The 19638-nt window shown below is 41.9% G+C and overlaps 1 long non-coding RNA gene and 1 pseudogene across 1 annotated transcript; one reads left to right on the top strand and one right to left on the bottom strand.

Moving 5' to 3' along the window:
• Positions 1-2570, bottom strand: part of LOC137211316 (protein preY, mitochondrial-like) — a 29590-nt pseudogene extending 27020 nt beyond the window's left edge.
• Positions 62-3268, top strand: LOC137211319 (uncharacterized). Its single transcript, XR_010937026.1, has 2 exons — positions 62-327; positions 2529-3268. It is a non-coding gene; the product is annotated as an uncharacterized lncRNA (long non-coding RNA).
• The last annotated feature ends 16370 nt before the right edge of the window (positions 3269-19638 follow it).

Raw genomic sequence — 19638 nt, 5'->3', positions numbered from 1 at the left:
TTGCAGATACTGACTCTCCACACCCATTCCAATCACCTGCTGGCCTGGCTGGCTGCACCATATCACCCGAGAAACTACATTCCCAGAATCCTTTGCAGTTAGGCTCCAGATATATTTCAGGCTTCCCTGATTGGATGCACAACTGAAATGTTGACTTGGAATGAAGGCTATGGAGAGAGAATCAGGCTCTGAGTCATCTCTCGGCTGTTTTGGGTGATGACAGATGTTGCATCGTCAGACGACAGCTGTGCTTGTGGCTTCCCGAGTGGACAGCTTCCTAGTAGTGGCAGCGGCAGCAGCCATCTTGGCAGACTTGGCAGTTCTTCGGTGAGTATGGTTTTGGTTTGTGAGTCTACTTTTTTGAGTTTTAAAAATTTTTGTTTGGTCTTTGTCAACAGTTCTGTGAGTTCTTTATCCCCCTCAATAAGTCTGGTTGTACTTAAACTAGCCAGAGAGGATTCTATTCTCAATTATTTTGGAAGTTGATAGTTCACTTTTTGTCTTGCGATATGATAAGCCCTTTACCTACATTATCTAATTTAATCATCACATGAACAAGAGATAAGTACTATTATTTATTTCTATTAGCAGATGAGGAAGCAACTTTTCCAATCTCTTCTGAAGGTAAAGAAGGGATACTACGGGAACTTTTTTTTTTTTTTTTTTTTGCGGTATGCGGGCCTCTCATTGTTGTGGCCTGTCCTGTTGCAGAGCACAGGCTCCGGACTCGCAGGCTCAGCGGCCATGGCTCACGGGCCCAGCCGCTCCGCAGCACGTGGGATCTTCCCGGACCGGGGCACGAACCCGTGTCCCCTGCATCGGCAGGCGGACTCTCAACCACTGCGCCACCAGGGAAGCCCTTATGGGAACTTTTAATTATGGAAAGTTGCAAGAATTGTACAAAGAACTCTTGTTTACTTTTCAGATTCCCCACTTGTTAACATTTTACCACATTTGCTTTATCTTCTCTTTTTCTCTCCATACACACACAAACACACACACACGTACAAACACACACACACTATTTTTTTTTCCTTCTGAACCATTTAAGAGTAAGCTTCAGACATGACAACCCTCAGTATATATTTTCTAAGAACAAGAACATTCACTTACATAACTACAGTACAATAATCAAAATCTGGAACTTAACATTCTATCCTCTAGTCTACAGACTTTATGCTTTGTCTACTGTTCCAATAATGTTATTTATAGAAAAAATAAAAATAATATCTTTTTTTCTGGTCCAAGATGCAATTCAGACTCACAAATTGCATTTAGTTCTCAAAGCCAATTTAGTCTTCCTTAACTGGTACAGTTTTTCAGGTTTTGTCTTATCCTTAATAATATATATATATATTTTGTGTGTGTGGTACGCGGGCCTCTCACTGTTGTGGCCTCTCCCTTTGCGGAGCACAGGCTCCGGACGCGCAGGCTCAGTGGCCATGGCTCAAGGGCCCAGCCGCCCCGCAGCATGTGGGATCCTCCCGGACCGGGGCACGAACCCGTGTCCCCTGCATCGGCAGGCGGACTCTCAACCACTGCGCCACCAGGGAAGCCCTATCCCTAATATTTTTGACGTACACAAGCCAATTATTTTTTAAATGTCTCTCAATTTTGGATTTATCTGTGTGTTTCTTGATGGAATAGTTTTAAATATACATATTACATGTGCATTGCAAAGAATTCAGAGAAGTCTTTCAAGTAGAAATAAAAATTGCCTCTTTTCCAACCCCTTCACCGTAAATAACTGTTGTTAACAATTTGATTCTTTGAACTTTCTAGTTCAAAATGTTGCTTAAAAATAATTGCTTTATTTGAGTATGCATTGCTAAAAGTTTAAAAACATTTCTTACTTTCCTAGGTGGCTGAAGTAACATCAGCATCTTAAAATTAATAACAGTTCCTTAATATTATCTAACACCCAGTCCATATTCAGTTTCCCATAATTGTTCCAGAAATGCCCTTTAGAGTTCATTTGTCCACACCAAGACTCAGTCCAGAATCAGACATTTGTAACTGGTTGCTATGTCCTCTAACTCTCTTTCATCCTGAAGAGTCCATAAGGTTGAATGGTAAGAAACAGCATGGTAAGAAAGCACTAACCTTTAATGTTGACCTTGGGAGTCTGTCAAGAAGAAATATTTGGCTGAAGTTCCAAGGGATCAGAAGTCATTCCTATGGCAGCAGTGAGAGTCCTCACCGCTGTGGACCAGGACAGGTGACTCAGGACCTGGCTGTTCAGGTAGATCACCTCTCCATGCTTTGATTTTCTCTTTTGCAAAGCAAATAAGAGAGTACCTAGTCCCAGGGTTTTGTGAAAAAAAAAAAAAACCCAACTAATCATTGATCAAATATAAAGTATTAAATACAAATATACTTGCTATAAGAAATTACATCTAAAGCAGACAAGGGGAAAACTCAAGCCACAAGGAATTGGATAATGAATATTCAACTCACACAAAGGAAGAAAAGTCTGTAGTCTGAAGATATTTCTTCTTTTGACTTATTTTTCAATTTTTTTCTTCCAGCGTTTTCTTTTTCATATCATACTGGCAGTGGGTGAGACCAGATAAGTTAATGGAACACAATGGAGCAACATTATATTTATGGACCTGGCGTCGTGGGAGTGAACTGACAGCTATGACACGGGAGAACAAACACTGAACAATGTTTCACAAACCTTCTTTCATGTCAGCAAATGCTATGGCTACTACTTTTAGAGGAGACTTCAGTTTGCTTTGAGATTTATTCTATGACTTTATTACCTAGAGAAAGGAATCATTTGTTTACTACTCCTTTGGTTGTAAGCACGTTAAAAAGTCGAAAAATGAGACATAATTAATGATGACTTATGGATCTTTGTACTAGGTTGAATAGTGTCCCCCCAAATTTATATTCACCCAGAACCTCAGAAGGTGACCTTATTTGGAAGTAAGGTCTTTGCAGATGTAATTAATCAGATTAAAGTGAGGTCTTTCTGGATCAGCGTGGGCCCTAATCCAATGACTGATATCATTACTGGAAGAGGAAATTTGGACGCAGACACACTGAGCAAAAGCCATGTGATGATGGAGGCAGAGATTGTTGTGATGTGTCTTCAAGCCAAGGAGTACCAAGGACGGCTGGCAGATCTCCCAGAAGTTAGGAAACAGCAAGGAAGGATCCTCCCTTAGAGCCTACAGAAAAAGCATGCCCTGGGGACACCTTGATTTTGGACTTCTGGTCTCCCAGAACTGTGAGAGAATAAATTTCTGTTGTTCTAAGTTTTCCAAGTTTGTCTCCATTTGCCACAATGGCCCCAGAAAACTAAGACAGCCCTGAGGTGTCATATGCTGCTGGGCTTTGGAGAGCTGATTCATTATAACCAAAATTCGCCAACTGCTTTATAAACTCAAATTTCAACTTATTAATCTCCAGTGAGAAATAGCTGGCAGGATAACAAGCATTCTCTTGGGGAACACCAACCTGGTATATGGACCTAAATTATAAATCAGGAAGGAGAAGGAGAAATTAATATTTATCCAGCATCTGATATGGTTCAGGTACCATATGTGTCACAGATAAAGTTACAACGGTGATACGTGTCATAAATAGTTACAACTGTGCTTTGAAGAGAGGTATACTGTGGACATGAAGGAGATCCAAGAAAGTGAAGCTGAGGAAAGGATCTGGAGGAAGAATAGGAATTAACAAGGGGAAGGGGATACAGGAGGACGGCAGGTACAAAAGGCTTCTGTGTTCAAGGAACTGAAAGAAGGGCCAGGGGTGGGGGTTTGGCTTGTACAGTGTGAGGCAGGGGGGAAAGTAAGGCGTGATACGTGCAGGGGCTCCCAGATGGGCTCCAGGCTCATGTCTTTCTCCTAAGGACGATGAGGAGGTGTTAAGGTTTGCTATACAAAGGAGTGACCTGATGAGATTTGCATTCTCAAAAAGATGCCTCTGACAGCAGCTGGGGTACAGGTTGGAGGGAAGGGGAGAGTGTGACGCCAGCAAAGGATCCAGGGATTAGGACTGGACAAACCACACTCAGCAGACGCTCTGGGAGACCCTATGAGAGTGAGCAAGAGGCCAGGCCCCTTTTCCCCCAGTGCCAGGAGTCCCCCCAAACCATACTCCTCCCCGTAGAGCCAGACCTCCTCTTGGACAGAACTAGGCCAGAGCGTTTGCCTAAGTTATCCAAGCAGAGAGGAGGTAACTCAAGTGGTTATTGAGATCATGGGACTGGATTAAGATTGTGGTGCTGGACTAACTTTTCACCCTTGCTACCCCAAATGATGTGAGTTCGTAAGGTCAGATTTGTTATGGGATACGATGGCCTGACATTCTATTCATACATCTGAGTGCTGTGTGAGCGAATTCACAACCCTGACACAGGTGAAGAATAAACGTTTATCAATGTACCATAAACATCCTTTCAGGTCAGAATATATACATCCTGGGCATTCTTGTGTGAATGTACTGCCATTTATTTAACTATTTTCTTATTTATCCATAACCAATCTCTCTCTGGTGTTTGTTATTACACCAGCACCTTGAATGTATATCTAGATACTCTTCTATGGCATAGAGTCTCAGGGGGGAGGATTTCCAGATATAAGAGGAAGCATATTCAACCACTGATAGATCCTGGCAAACTTCCTAAAAGATTTCCTGATACCATAATTCTATCAATAGTCAGGGCACGCCTTCACAATTATTTCAGCCTGGGTATGATATACACTACAGTTGCACACATGTTACCTAATTTTTGCGTAAAGTTTTTTTCTGATTATAAAAGTTATATGTGTTTCAGAAGATGGACAGAATTTCTTTTCACTTGACCTACCAAGGAAAGCACTGTGTATGCTGGGCTGAGATGCACGATGCGCTGCATGGGGCGAGGGATAATTCTCCCCCGGGATGTTCAGGTGAGAAACTCCCTCAGGAGGATGGGCTTCTGCCTTTGCTGAGCTTGCATTTCAAAGTAAGCCCTGAGCCAGAACGGAACCTTCTGTGTTCCAGAGGGGAGAATTTGAAGGTGGCAGGTGGGATGGGGATTCTGAGAGGAAGGCCCCCGAAGCCAGTGACAAGAAAGCCTGCGCAGGGGAAGGACGGAGAGGTAAACCCCGGATGCAGGGTAAGTAGAAAGGATTTTGGAAGTGAATGTACCATTTCCTAGAGTTCATAAATTCCCTTCTTTTTTGTGTTAGTTGTGCCTCAGAATATGTATTTAACCTCTTTATTAGAGGTTTTGTGAGTTGATGAGTTCTGGCCTTTGTCCCAGGAAGGCAGCTGCACAGCTTTCATGAGTTGTTTCAACACAGCGAAGAGAAGCCAGGAGAGCCAATCTCTGATGGCAAGAGTGGAAGAAGGTGAGGAAAGGTTGCCACTGATGGATAAGAAACCTATCTGCAGGCTTGCCCTTGGTACTGTTCTAGGGAACACATCTAAATCTGCTTTGCCCTCCCTTCAAAACCCATGTGAGCAAGTGAAGGGGCAGGGGATCACTTAAATGTAAGACTGAGTCCCAAAGTTTTAGTCACACCTCTGGAAAGGGGTCTGGGAATCCTTGTAGACGGTCCCAGAAGGGTTTAGGTGTTGTGCACCTGTGCAGAAGAGATGGCCAGGGACAGCTGGGCGTCACCAGAAAATGCAACAAGGAGCAATGGGAGGAACAACCTGGGAAGTGTGAGAGCCACTGGGGAAGTAGGGGCCACCTGAGAGCAGGGAGGGCCTGCCTCTACCTGGGCTGGTCAGGGGAGTCTTTCCAGAGAGCACAACACCTGAGCTGAGTTTGAAAGATGGACAGCAGATCTCCATAAAGACCGGGGTGTGGAAGTGTGAATCTGATCCCTAGGGCTGCAGTCACAGAAATGTATTCTGCCACAATTCTGGAGGCCAGATGACCGAAATCAAGACGTTGGCAGGTTGAACGCTTCCCCGGAGGTTCTGGGGGAGACCCCCTTCCTTGCCTCTTCCGCTTTCTGGTGGTTACTGGCTTCCTTGGCTTGGGATCACATTACACCAGCCTCTGCCTCCATCTTCACGCTGGCCTTCTCTTCTGTCCCTTTTAAGCACATTTGTCATTGAATTTAGGGCCCACTTGGATGACCCAGCATGACCTCATCTCAAGATACTTAAATCAATTACATCAGCAAATAAGGTAACATTCACAGATTCCAGGGGTTAGGATGTAGACAAGTCTTTTGGGGGTGGGACACCATTCAACCATCAGAGGGCACTCCATTCAGAGCATCTCTGGGAAGAACACAAAGTCCTTAACAGAAGGTCCTGAATGATCATGACCCGGATATCTTTCAAGTCCTAACACTCACTATTTCCCCTGACCTCAAGGTGTGATTAACTGCTTTTATTTCCACCAATGAAAGGTTCTTCCACGTCTCCATGTTTTGTACATGCCGTTCCCTCTTTCCATTTCAATGAATCAAGTTGGATGGTGGAAGGAGAATCAATAGGATGGAATATTTATAGGGAGCAGGTTTAGGGGGTGAGGCAAACAGGCTTTATGGTTCCAAATGTTCATATCTCCTCAGTAAAATCTTCCTTTGGACAATCTAGCTACGTTCGGGAGGTCCCTTTACCATTTTGCCTGACTTTAAGCAAGTCACAATTAAAAGGTTTATTTGGGTGAAATGTAAAGAGTTCCTCTCTGAAATTTGATTTCATGTTTCCTCATGAATAGCAGCTGCTCTCAAAAGAGGCTCACTTTTGAGTAAATTAGAAGTCTGTCTCTGAGCACATAATACCCTAAAGGTTTGTTTTGTTTTGTGTCTCAGGAGAAGTAGGGCAGAATGAGCTGGATACTCATAAGGCTGCAGGTAACTTGTTTTGAGCGCTCTCAGCAGACTGGAGAACAGCAGCTGAAGTGCAGAGAGAGGGGCTTGAATTTCACTGGGAATTGTCAACACGAAGCGAATGACGAAGATGCCAGCCACAAGATCAATGTCTTCATATCTTTCTTCTATTGCCTCATTGAAATTAAAGCCTAAAGTGAATTATGAAAATATACAAGCAAACGTCTTCTGCCTTGGATTTATGCCTGGCGTGCTGTGAAGTTGTGGTGGGATGATTGCTTATGTATTATGCATGCTATACTGCAAAGGAGGGACTTTAATATGTAATATGGAGTTTCCATGTGATAAAAATGGGTCTATCAACACAAAGGCAGATGAAAAGGGCATTGCTGATAAAAGATCATAAATAGATGAGGAGAAGTGAAGAGGCAGGGAAGAAAAAGAAGCCAATGTGGGTCAGACACAGAAACGGTATAGAATATCTGGTGCACAATCAGAGACACATATTTTGGGGGGATGTGGTACACAGAATTTTAAGATGACCACCAAATGGCCTTGTATAATCCCTCCTTTTGAAGGTGGGCAGGATCTGTGAATATGACGTGTGTCACTCCTGTGATGGGGTTGTGTACTTATGGCGAAGTTTAAGGGATTTTGCCCATCAGTTGATTTTGAGTTAATCAAAAGGGAAATTACCTGGGTGGATCTGAATCAGATGAAACTCTTGAGAGTGTAAGGTTCTCCTGCTGGCCTTGAAGCAGCCATCATGAGTTCTATAACTGCAAGGAGAATTTTGCCAGCAACCAGGTAAGGCTGGAAGAGCACTTGGAGCCTCAGGTGAGACTCCATCTCCTGGCACTGACACCTGATCGCAGCTTTGCGAAACCCGGAGCAGAGGACCCAGCTATGCCACATCAGGTCTCCCAAGATACAGAAACTGTGGTCTAATAAATATGTGTTATTTTAGGGGGCTCCATCCCAGGTGATTTGTTACACAGCATCATGCTAGGTGCTGGGGATAGATACAATGGTCCCCAAGGCAAACACAACCCTGCCCTGCAAGGGACACAACAAGGAAAGAGATGACCATTGGCTGATGTGTGAGGAAAGGGAGGTACTTTTCAATTAACTCCTCCTACTGCCCCTGTAGAGATTCTTTCACTACAGCCCCTCTGCCATTACGCCCGCAGGGAAGCGGAACAGGAGATTTGGAAAGGAAGGGAATATGATGTGGGTGAAATCCCTGCCGGGCGGGCAGGGAAGGAAAAACAAATCCTGTTGGGCTCTGCGAGGTGAGGCCGAGGAGAAGGAAGGCAGGGGAGGCAACCACGTGGGCTGGTCCCCCCTCTCCTTCATCCTCCCCAAAGTTGGGGGAGGGGAGAGGTTTTAAATAACCGGAAAAGTTCTGGGGAGATTTCAGAGTAAGGGGTATTGTTCCTCTCTTTTCTGGATAAATACTGGCACATTATTAAGTGCCCTGAGGTAAGTGCTGAATCCATCACGCACCTGCTTAGGTGGTAAGCTGGAAATAGATCTAGGCAGGGGGACGGCCAGAAACAGGGCCCGTTCCCTCCTCTCAGGTCTGCGACCTGATCAACAGTCAGCTCATTCAGTCTCACTTGCTTCTCTTGAGACACAAGATAAACTAAACCTTTAGGACGTTTATGCGCTCAGAGGCAAACTTATAATTTATTTAAAAGTGAACAACTTTTGTGAGTAGCTGCTATTCATGAGTAAACATGAAATCAAATTTCAGAGACGAACTTTCCACATTTCACGCAAGAAAGAGATGGTTTTCAACCAGAAGAGAACAGGGTACCTTTAACTAGCAAGCGGAAGTGTTTTCTCTCATTAGTGTGATGGTGGCTTGAAGGCAAGATCAGACCACTATTAGCAAATAATGGAATCTTTTTCTTCTTCTTTTTTTCCTTAGCATCTGAAAGTATCTGGGGTATAATTGGCCCCAATATAAGCAGTAGCAGGGGCTTTCAGTGGGTGCAATTTTGCTCCCCAGCAGACATTTGGTAGTGTCTGGAGACATTTTTGGTTGTCAGAACGGGGGCGGGGGGACGGTTGTGCTAGTGGCATCTAGTTGATAGAGGTCATCGATGCTGCTAAACATCCTACAGTGCACAGTACAGTGCACAGGACAGGCTTCCTCACTAAAAACTATCCAGCCCCAAATGTCAGTGATGCCACTGAGAAACGCTGCCCTGGGGAAAGCACGAGTTGCTAAGGAAGCACTGATGAGGATCCCCCACTCAGATGAAGGTGAAAGGGAGGAGAAGGGAAGGAAGGTTACAGACAGGGACTGGCCTGAGCAAAGGTCGTGGGGTACCTAGAGTTGGAGGCGGCTGAGAGACAGGAGACCTCTGCAGAGGTGAGCCGTGCACAGACTCTGGACTTCATTCCAAGGACCTGGGGGAGACGTTAGGGGTTTTAGGCACAGAGCAAGTTTGCCCTTTACAGCTTACAAAGGAATTTCAACTGCTTCTCATTGGATCTTCATAATAACTCGGTGAGGAAGGAATTGAAGCTGTTATTATTTCTATTTAAAAAGATACCTGTATTTCTTGACTTTCCTCACACAAACTGCCCTCCTGCCTGTGGCAGGAGGAAATGCCGATGGAAGGAAGGGACAGATGCTTTCCTGCCTTTACGTGTGGAAGTGGCAAAGCTGGTAACTGCCTGATTCTCCCACGGACCATCAGTGTGTTGATTTTGCTCTGCTTATCGGTCCTTTGGTGAACCACGACTAGGCGACAGCTACTTCGAACCACACAGTTAAATCAAGTTCAAGTTCTGCTCTGGCAACTGCCTGCACAAGAATTGTTGTGGGATTAGTGGAAATAAAGATGGACCATGAGTTCATATAGACATAAATAGAATTATCACTATGGGAGCATGATTAGCTTGTCAAAAGTCAATGGGCTGCGCACTACGGAGAACAGCATGGAGGTTCCTTAAAAGACTAAAAGTAGAACTACCATATGATCCAGCAATCCCACTCCTGGGCATGTATATGGAAAAGATGAAAACACTAATTCGAAAAGATACATGCACCTCAATGTTCACAGCAGCACTGTTTACAATAGCCAAGACATGGAAGCAAACCAAGTGCCCATCAACAGAGGAATGGATAAAGAAGATGTGGTACATATACACAAGGGACTATTACTCAGCCATAAAAAAAGAATGAAATAATGCCATTTGCAGCAACATGGATGGACCTAGAGATGATCATACTAAGTGAAGTAGGCCAAAGACAAATATCGTATGATATCACTTATATGTGGAATCTTAAAAAATGATACAAATGAACTTATTTACAAAATAGAAACAGACTCACAGACATAGAAAACAAACTTATGGTTACCAAAGGAGGAAGGGGAGGATAAATTAGGAGTTTGAGATTAACAGAAACATACTACTATATATAAAATAGATAAGCAGTAAGGTCATACCGTATAGCATGGGGAACTATATTCAATATCTTATAATAAACTATAATGGAAAAGAATATGGAAAAGAATCTGTATATTTATATGTATGTAAAACTGAATCACTTTGCTGTACACCTGAAACTAACACAACATTGTAAATCAACTATATACTTCAATAAAAAGAAAGTCAATGGGCTGTGAAACCTTATTGAGCCAGATGTTAATTAATCAGTGTGGAAAGATAAGCTGCACAGAAGGACAGGTTACCTTATAAGTGGGGTGAAGTACTGGTATTCAGATAGAAGAAGGGCAGCACATCTAGAGCAACCTGCTTAAAGTATGGCTCGTTCATATCACTGACTTTCAGAGCATCTCCTACTCTTTGTCTGCAACTGGACTGCCCTGAATTTGCAATGTGCTGGCTTTTCCTGGGAGGCACAATGCAATGAGCTTTCTCCACAGACTCTATGTATAAAGTCCTCCAACCGCGCAGCAGGTGAAGGTGTAGTGTTTTGCCTTCTGTTCTGCAGGTGGTGAAGAGGAGGATTCTGTGTATTCACTGTCCAGGGCAACGACTGCTTAACAACTTCTCTGATATATCTGAGAGATATTTGCCAATAAATATAAATTAAGTGAAAACCAGAATAAATTCAAGAAATAATTTCCATCAGGAACTATGATTGTTCTTCATCGTTTAACTTCGGGGACTATGCTAAGTCCTCTGAACTTATTTGCCTTAATTGTAAAGGACACACGCAACACCCCTGTGCTCTAGAACCTTCAGGGGCTCCTTCCATTGTCAAAATTAAATTCAAATGCCAGGCACACAAAATAGTTTACAATCTGACTCCACCTACTCTGCCTTCCTTCCTCCCCATTTGGGACCCCAATATGGAAGCAGTGCAGAGGCCACATCAGGGGCCCTGCCACTCCTCCCTTGGGATGCCCATTTAATGCCTCCTTCTTTCTTTTTTTTCTTTTTTTTTTTTTTTGCGGTACGCGGGCCTCTCACTGCTGTGGCCTCTCCCACTGCGGGGCACAGCTCCGGACGCGCAGGCTCAGTGGCCATGGCTCACGGGCCTAGCCGCTCCGCGGCATGTGGGATCTTCCCGGATCGGGGCACGAACCCGTGTCCCCTGCATCAGCAGGCGGACTCTCAACCACTGCGCCACCAGGGAAGCCCTAATGCCTCCTTCTTTCTGACAATTGTTAGACAACGTTAGAAACTGCCCTTCCAGACATCTATCCGGAAGATGTCTCTGGATCACTTCAAATGATGAATTGGTTGAAGGTGTAGGCAAAATGACTGTGCTTGCAAACCCAGATTTTGGGAACCAGAGCCAAGCTCCTTGTCCTTTGACCTGTACATGAATGTCAGTTTGATTCTTTTTGTTTGTTTATTTTACATCTTTATTGGGGTATAATTGCTTTACAATGCTGTGTTAGTTTCTGCTGTATAACAAAGTGAATCAGCTCTACGTATACATATATCCCCATATCCCCTCCCTCTTGAGCTCCCACTCTCCCTATCCCACCCCTCTAGGTGGTCACAAAGCACCGAGCTGATCTCCCTGTGCTATGCGGCTGCTTCCCACTAGCTATCTATTTTACATTTGGAAGTATATATATGTCAATGCTACTCTCTCACTTCGTCTCAGCTTCCCCATCCCGTCAGTTTGATTCTGACATTGGTCATTTGCAAGTACTGTTCAGCTCACAAGGATCCCCTGCTCTGGGGAACTGCCATCCCGATCCACAGGTCTCTGGAGTGGACCTCTGGCAGCTGTATCTGCATCATAGGATCCATAGTTTTTAGAGCTAGCACTTGACCCTGTAAAGGAATCTCTTTTCTGGAAATTTTTAATTGAGATCCAGGAAGAATTAGGTGGTACACATTAGGTGGCTGGAGCTGCAACTTACAAATTTAACAGCCATGAAGCAGCCACCTTCACTGTGAACCTGCAGAGGATGCAGAGGAAATAAGTCCTCGGAGAGAGGAGTGTAACAAATCCATATGGAGAAGCAGAGATGAGAGATGGAGAAAGAGACCTAGAAGCTTTGCAGACCTTAATTTCAGTAGCTTTCTGAAGCCCAGCCCAGCCACATTCCTGTGCTTGTGGACCAGGAAGTAACATCGTTATCTTTACAACAAATCCTTGCCTTTTCATTTCTGTCTTACTCAGTTGCAGATTACAGCACACTAGGCTCATTTAATGGTGCAAATCCCCCCTCCTTTTCCTCTTTCATCTTCAACCTCCATTTTCTTACCTCAATTCCACTGCTTAATAGTAATCCATTGTGACTATAACACAAGTTGTTTATCCATTTTCCAATGGTTGGACACTTAGGTTGCTTCCTTTTTATTTTTGTTTTTATTTTTTAAAATTTTGGCTGCGACATGTGACTTGCAGGATCTCAGGTCCCCGACCAGGGACTGAACCCGGGCCACAGCAGTGAAAGCACCAAATCCTAACCACTAGACCACCAGGGAACTAGGCTGCTTCCTTTTTAAAAAAAATTTAAAATTTCCTTTTTTGCTATTTCAAGAAAGCTGCTAACAATATTCTTGCGTATGTCTACAAGTGCACATAATTAAGAATCTTTAGGGTATATTTCTAGGAGTGGAATTGCTGAGTTGGAAGTTACATATGTTTAACATTACAAGATAATGTCAAATTGTTTTCTAAAGCATTGTACTAGCTTGTGCTCCAACCACCATTACTAATCAATAAATGACCAATAATATTTACTGAGCATTTATCATACACCAGGCAGTCACCCACTGGTAGAGGTTTAATGTTGCCCACTCTTGCATTCCTAGGCAAAACACTGCTTGATCATGATGTATCTTATTTGTAATATACTGCTGGATTTAGATGGTTAATATTTTATTTAGATTTTTGCATCCATGCTTAGAAGTACAAAGGGCCCAGATTTCCTTTTCTTGTCCCGATACTGCCTGGGTTTGAAATCAGAGTTATACCAGCCTCAAGAAAAGAGGTTAGCCCTCTTTGTCTATTTTCTGGGATGATTTGTATAAATGGTTATTTTCTGTTCCTTGAAAATCATCAAAACTCAACAGTAAAAACATTTAGAGCAGGCCTCTTTGTTGAGGGTAAGATTGGGGATGTCCTTGATAACAATGTCAATTTCTTTAACTATTATCAGTCTCTTCAAATTTCTTTTCCCTCTTGTATCAATTTTGACATTTTTGGTTTTGTTTCTGAACAAATCTCTTTTATCTAGGTTGTCAAATAGTTACTCATTTTATTATTACTTTAAACTGCGGTGTTTGCAGTTACTTTTCTATTTTGTGATTTAGTTGCTTCTTGTCTACTGTTTTCTTTCTTTTTTTTTTTTTTTTTTTTGTGGTACGCGGGCCTCTCACTGTTGTGGCCTCGCCCGTTGCGGAGTACAGGCTCCGGATGCGCAGGCTTAGCAGCCATGGCTCACGGGCCCAGCCGCTCCGCAGCATGTGGGATCTTCCCAGACCAGGGCACAAACCCATGTCCCCTGCATCGGCAGGCGGACTCTCAACCACTGCGCCACCAGGGAAGCCCTCTACTGTTTTCTTGATCAGTTAAAAAAAAAAAAAACAGCTTTTAGTTTTCTAAAAGCTGATGTTCTCTGCTTTTATTTTTATTGATTTCTTTCTTCTGGTTTCTTTGGGTGTGACCTGTTGCTTATTTTCTGACTTCTTAAGCTCATGTGTTTTTAGTATTTTGGTTTTTGATTGTCTGTTTTCTTATTTTTCTGCTTAGAACATCACCGCCCCCCCCCGCCCCCCCCCACCCCCGCCCAGAGCTCCACAAAGCTCTCTCCCCTCCTTCCAATTGTCATTTAAATGTCACCTTCTCAGCGGTCTTCCTTGCCCACTCTATTCAAACTTGCAATTCTTCCTCCCTCTCCATTCCCCTTCCCTGCTTTATTTTTCTCTGCAGCACTTATTACCGTCAAATGTAGCATATATTTTCCTTCTTTATTACTTATCGTCTATTTCCCCACATTAAAATGTGAGTCCTTTTTAATGCCATTTGCAGCAACATGGATGGACCTAGAGATTATCATACTAAGTGAAGTAAGTCAGAGAAAGACAAATATATGATATCACTTACATGTGGAACCTAAAAATATGATACAAATGAACTTATTTACAAAACAGAAATAGACTCACAGACATAGAAAACAAACTTATGGTTACCAAAAGGAAAAGGGGAGAGGGATAAATTAGGAGTTTGGGATTGAAACATACATACTACTATATATAAAATAGATAAACCACAAGGACCTACTGTATAGCACAGAGAACTATATTCAATACCTTGTAATAACCTATAATGGAAAAGAATCTAAAAAAAAGAATACATACGTGTATATATATGTGTGTGTGTGTATAACCGAATCACTTTACTGTACACCTGAAACTAACACAACATTGTAAATCAACTATATTTCAATAAATTTTTTTTTAAATGTGAGTTCTTTTAATTTGGTAAATTTATGGATCAATCATCATCATATCTAGAACATTTTCTTCACCCCAGAAAGTTTCCTTGTGCCCCTTTACAGTTAATTTCCCCTCCATCCCAGTCCCAGACAACCACTGATCTCCTTCTGTCTTTATAAATTTGGAAGATAGGGTTTTGACTGTTTTGCTCACTGCTACAGCTCTAGTATCTAAAGCACTTGGCACATAACAGGCGCTCAATAAATAATTGTTAAATAAGTTTTTCAAATAATCTTACCCCTCCCCCCATATGCTCTATCAGTTTCTGGAGGTGTTGTGTTTAAAATCTCCAAAAATACTTGTTGATATATTTGTTTCTCTCTGGGATTCTGCCCATTGATGCTTTATAAATTTTGGAGTTATTGTTGATCTATGATCTATTGTTCCTTTTTTCAATATGTGACATTCCCTTTATTGTCTATGACGTTTAAACTTTGAATCCTATTTTTTCTAATATTAAAATTGGTATCTTGGTTAACTTTCAGTTCCCATACCTTAATCTTTTCCCATCTCTTTATGTTTTATCTGTCTAGATCCTTTTTAAGTGTGTCTCTTCGTGTGGTTAAAATGTTACTAGATCTTATTAATTTTTTTAAGACTCTACCTTCTAAATGGTGAGTTCAACATTTTCATTTATTTCTGGCTTTTTTTTTTTTTGACATTTTATCTTATATTTTCTACACTTTAATTTTCTGGATTCATCTCTCCTTTCCAGATTTCTACTGGGTAAACTGAATTAAGACCTTTAATTATATTTACTTTTCCCTAGCACTTTCTTGCACACAAAAAAATCTGTCTTTCCCCCACATAAGACAAGTATGATACCACATTCTCGCTTTCCTCTGGTTGGTCTCCAGCCAACGCTGCTTCCTTCTCCAACACACTGGGGATCACCTGGCTTTAGTTCTAGACTGCAATCATCAGAAGAAAGAGAAGATCCCTCCTTCTTTCTGAGTGTCCTCCAGCACCAGATCACAAGCACTTTTTCTCTCTCCCGAAGAGGGAGATGAGAAGAGCTCTCAACTGTCTTTGTAGGTCTCTAGGTCCATACACTTTTTCTCTATAGCATTTATTAGCATCAAAATTCTATATATTTACTTATTTATTATCTGTCTCCTCCTATTAAAATGTTAAGCTCTTTTTTTAAAATTTTATTTTATTTATTTATTTTAAAATTTATTTATTTATTGGCTGTGTTGGGTCTTCATTGCTGCGTGCGGGCTTTCTCTAGTTGCGGCGAGATTGTGGTGGCTTCTCTTGTCGCAGAGCATGGGCTCTAGGCGCGCGGGCTTCAGTAGCTGTGGCGCACAGGTTTAGTTGCTTCGCGGCATGTGGGATCTTCCCGGACCAGGGATCAAACCCATGTCCCCTGCACTGGCAGGAGGATCTTAACCACTGAGCCACCAGGGAAGTCCCCAAGCTCTTTTAATTTTAATAAATTTACAGAATTGTTCTGTCATTATTGTAATCCAGTTTATCAGGGCAGGGGTGGACTGGGAGAGGGAGCTAGCAGCCTTTGCGAGTTTGCCACCTTCTGAAGTTCCATCTTTTTGCTTAGGCCAGCTTGAACTGGTTCTTGTTATTTGTAGCCACAGAGTCCTAAAAGCAGCATCTATCAATTTGCATGTCATAGTATTCAGTTGTAGACACCAGGTTTTGTGGACAGAAAGTTATCATGGAACTACATAACGCACTCTTCTTTCTAATTTGCACATATTTACAGATTTAAGAAATTTGTAATGCAAGCATGCAAGGTTACTAGCACATCCCTTCTCTGACATTTTTACTCTAAAATAGCCAAGGGAAGAAATTACTGAATTTTCTAGATCTTGGTCCACAGCTTTGCTCTGAAAGAGTCATCAAGTTTTGAAACTCTCCTCCCCATTTTCTATAGTATTGACATCAAAGTTCTGAGTAATTACTGAAAAGAGTTGAATTTGGATCTTATAACTTAACTTTTCTAGTCATTATTTTGAAAAGCATCACTTACAGCAAAATAAATTAATGAAAACTTAAGGACAAAATATTTACAAGGAGGATCCTGTGCATGATGGTGATAACTAAGCATCAAGAAGTGTCAAGTGAGCACCTTCTCTATGATAAGTACTGACATTAAAGATACAATGCGAATAAAATATGGTCCCTGCTTTTGGATGGCTTACGATCCAGTGAAGAAAGCATGCATGCATTGTGGTAGGCATAAATCTAAGACAGTCTCCAAGATACCAGTCCCTGGTGTGCAAACACCTTCTCCCGACTAGTAAATTAAACAATAATCTAGGTACTGCTGTGAAGAGATTTTGATGATGTAATTAACATCCCAAATCAGTTGACTTTAAAATAGGGAGATTTTATCCAGATGGGCCTGACCTCATTACATGATCCCTTCAAGTCAGTGTCTAGAGGTCAGAGACGGGGAAGTCAGAGACTTAAGGTGTGAGAGGAATTCAGAGTGAAGAAGGTTCTTCATTGAAGATGGAAGGGACCATGTAGCAAGGAATGTGGGCGGCCTCTAGGAGATGGGAGCAACCCCTGAGAGGAAAGAGAGACCTCAGTCCTACAACCACAAAGAACTAAATTTGGCCAAGAACCTGAATGAGCTTGGAAGTGAAATTTTTTGCCTCTAGAAAGGAACACAGGTGGGCCAGCACCTTGATATACACCATATAAGACCCTGAGCAGAGAGTCCAATCAAGCCTGTCCAGAGTTTGATCTGTAGAACGGTGAGCTCATAAATGAGGGTTGTTTTAAGCTGCTAAATGTGTGGCAATTTGTTATACAGAAATAGAAAACTACTACATGCACAAAAAAGAGAATAATAATGTAAGAAAGCTTTTGTGCAAGACATGCTGCTCTATTACATGTGGAGCTGTAACCGTCTCCATGTCAGGGGACTATGTGTGCAGATAACGTGGAAGATTCTGGAGGATATTTTGAGAGTCTGTGTTGTTGCATAGTTAAGAGCTTAGGCTTTGCAGTCTACGTGACCAGATTTAAATCCTGACTCCATCTCTTATAAGCTGTTTGATGTTCCATAAATTACATACTATCAAGGAATGTTCTGAAAAGTAAATGAAATATAAACACCTACTTGAATGGCCAAAGTCTGGAAGAGTGACAACACCAAATGCTGGTGAGGAGGTGGGGCAACAGGAACTCTCATTCATTGCTGGAGGGAATGTAAAATGGTACAGCCACTTTGGGAGTAGCTTAACAGTTTCTTACAAAACTAAACATACTTTTACCATATAATCTGGCAATTGCATTCCTTGGTATCTACTCAAAGGAGTTGAAAACTTATGTCCAGACAAAAACCTGCACATGGATATTTATAGAAGCTTTATTCATGATTGCCAAAACTTGGAAACAATCAACATGTCCTTTAATAGGTAAATGGGTAAATAAACTATAGTACTTCCAGACAATGGAATATTATTGAGCACTAAAAAGAAATGAGCTAACAAGTCATGCAAAGAAATGGAGGAAACTTAAATGCATACATGTCATTATACATTTATCCAAACCCATAAAATGTACAACACCAAGAGTGAACAATAAGGTTAGCTAAGGACTTTGGGTGATCATGATGTGTCAATGTAGGTTCATCTTTGGTTAAAAAATACACTATTCTGGTGAGTGATGTTGATAATGGGGAGGGTATACACATGCAGGGTATATGAGAAATCTCTGTATCTTCCTCTCAATTTTGTTGTAAACCTAAAACTGTTCTAAAACAATAAAGTCTCAAAAAAGAAAAAAAGTAAATGAAATAATGCTTACAGAAGACTTAGTGACCAAAGAATGGAGATATTTTATATACAGATATATTTCTAAAAGGAGTATTTATTAAGTTAAATGCTAAATAATTACTGTTTGCTAGAATTTTCCCTAAGAGCTATAGAATGTTTGTCTCGAAAGGCACTCTGTGATATAAAGTTTCTACAGTTCACTTCCCCTCTCCTGTACTGTATTCACAGTGCTCCTGGACAAATTATAGGCTCTGAGAAATCCTGCAGTACAGAGACCTGTTTAACTTTGTTTAACTCAGTTATTCCTCCAACTTACTTGACTGCAGAACCCTTCAGTCGGGAAAAATGTATCATCATCCGTAAGAGCAATTTCTGTGGAGCTTACAGATATAGACAATTCACTCATTCATCCAAAAACACTGAGCACTGGGCAGCAGGCACTCTGCTGGGGGCTCACAGGAAGAGTCGGGTCTCCTGTTTCTTCACACTTAACACACCAGCAGGGGAGCCAGACACTACCAAATAATCATCAAACACATTATTTAAAACTGCAATAAGTGCGATGAAGAAGTGAAGGAAACTTGAGAGAATAGCATTTAGACTGAGAGAGCATCAGGGAAGATCTTTTTTGACAAAGTGATGTTTAAGCTGAAGTCTGAAAGATGGGGGAGAAGCATTCTGGGCAGGAAGGGAAGATGGTCTGTGTAAATGCCTTCCAGAATCTGGAAACGGCACATGCGGGATATCAACAATATTAATTTGCGGAAAAAGATCAAGGTTTCAGGTTTGGACATGATTATCTTGAGATGCTGTGACATAATAAGAAACATACATTTGTTCTTAGCTCCTGGTTCCTGGCACAGAGCTTCTAAAATCCTTGTAACTTCCTTGTTATTCACAATAAGTCCTTCCGCTACACCTGCGTTTAAGCTAATGCAGTGACTCTTGGAGGTTGGGAGTGGTTGTCAGAAGAACTAACCCTGTGGCCAGGGAGTAGGAACTTTCAGCTCCCCACCCTGCCTCTGGGGAGGGGTGTGGGGCTGGAGATTGACTTAATCACCAGTGGCCAATTAATTAATCAATCATGCCTATGTAATGAAGCCTTAATAAAAACCCTAAACAACAGGGTTTAGAGAGCTTCTGAG

This window comes from Pseudorca crassidens, chromosome 18 (genome assembly GCF_039906515.1).
Source record: "Pseudorca crassidens isolate mPseCra1 chromosome 18, mPseCra1.hap1, whole genome shotgun sequence".
NCBI classification, from domain to species: Eukaryota; Metazoa; Chordata; class Mammalia; order Artiodactyla; family Delphinidae; genus Pseudorca; species Pseudorca crassidens.
Note: the sequence above shows the minus strand (reverse complement) of the source record. Positions and strands in the feature narration are given on the sequence as shown.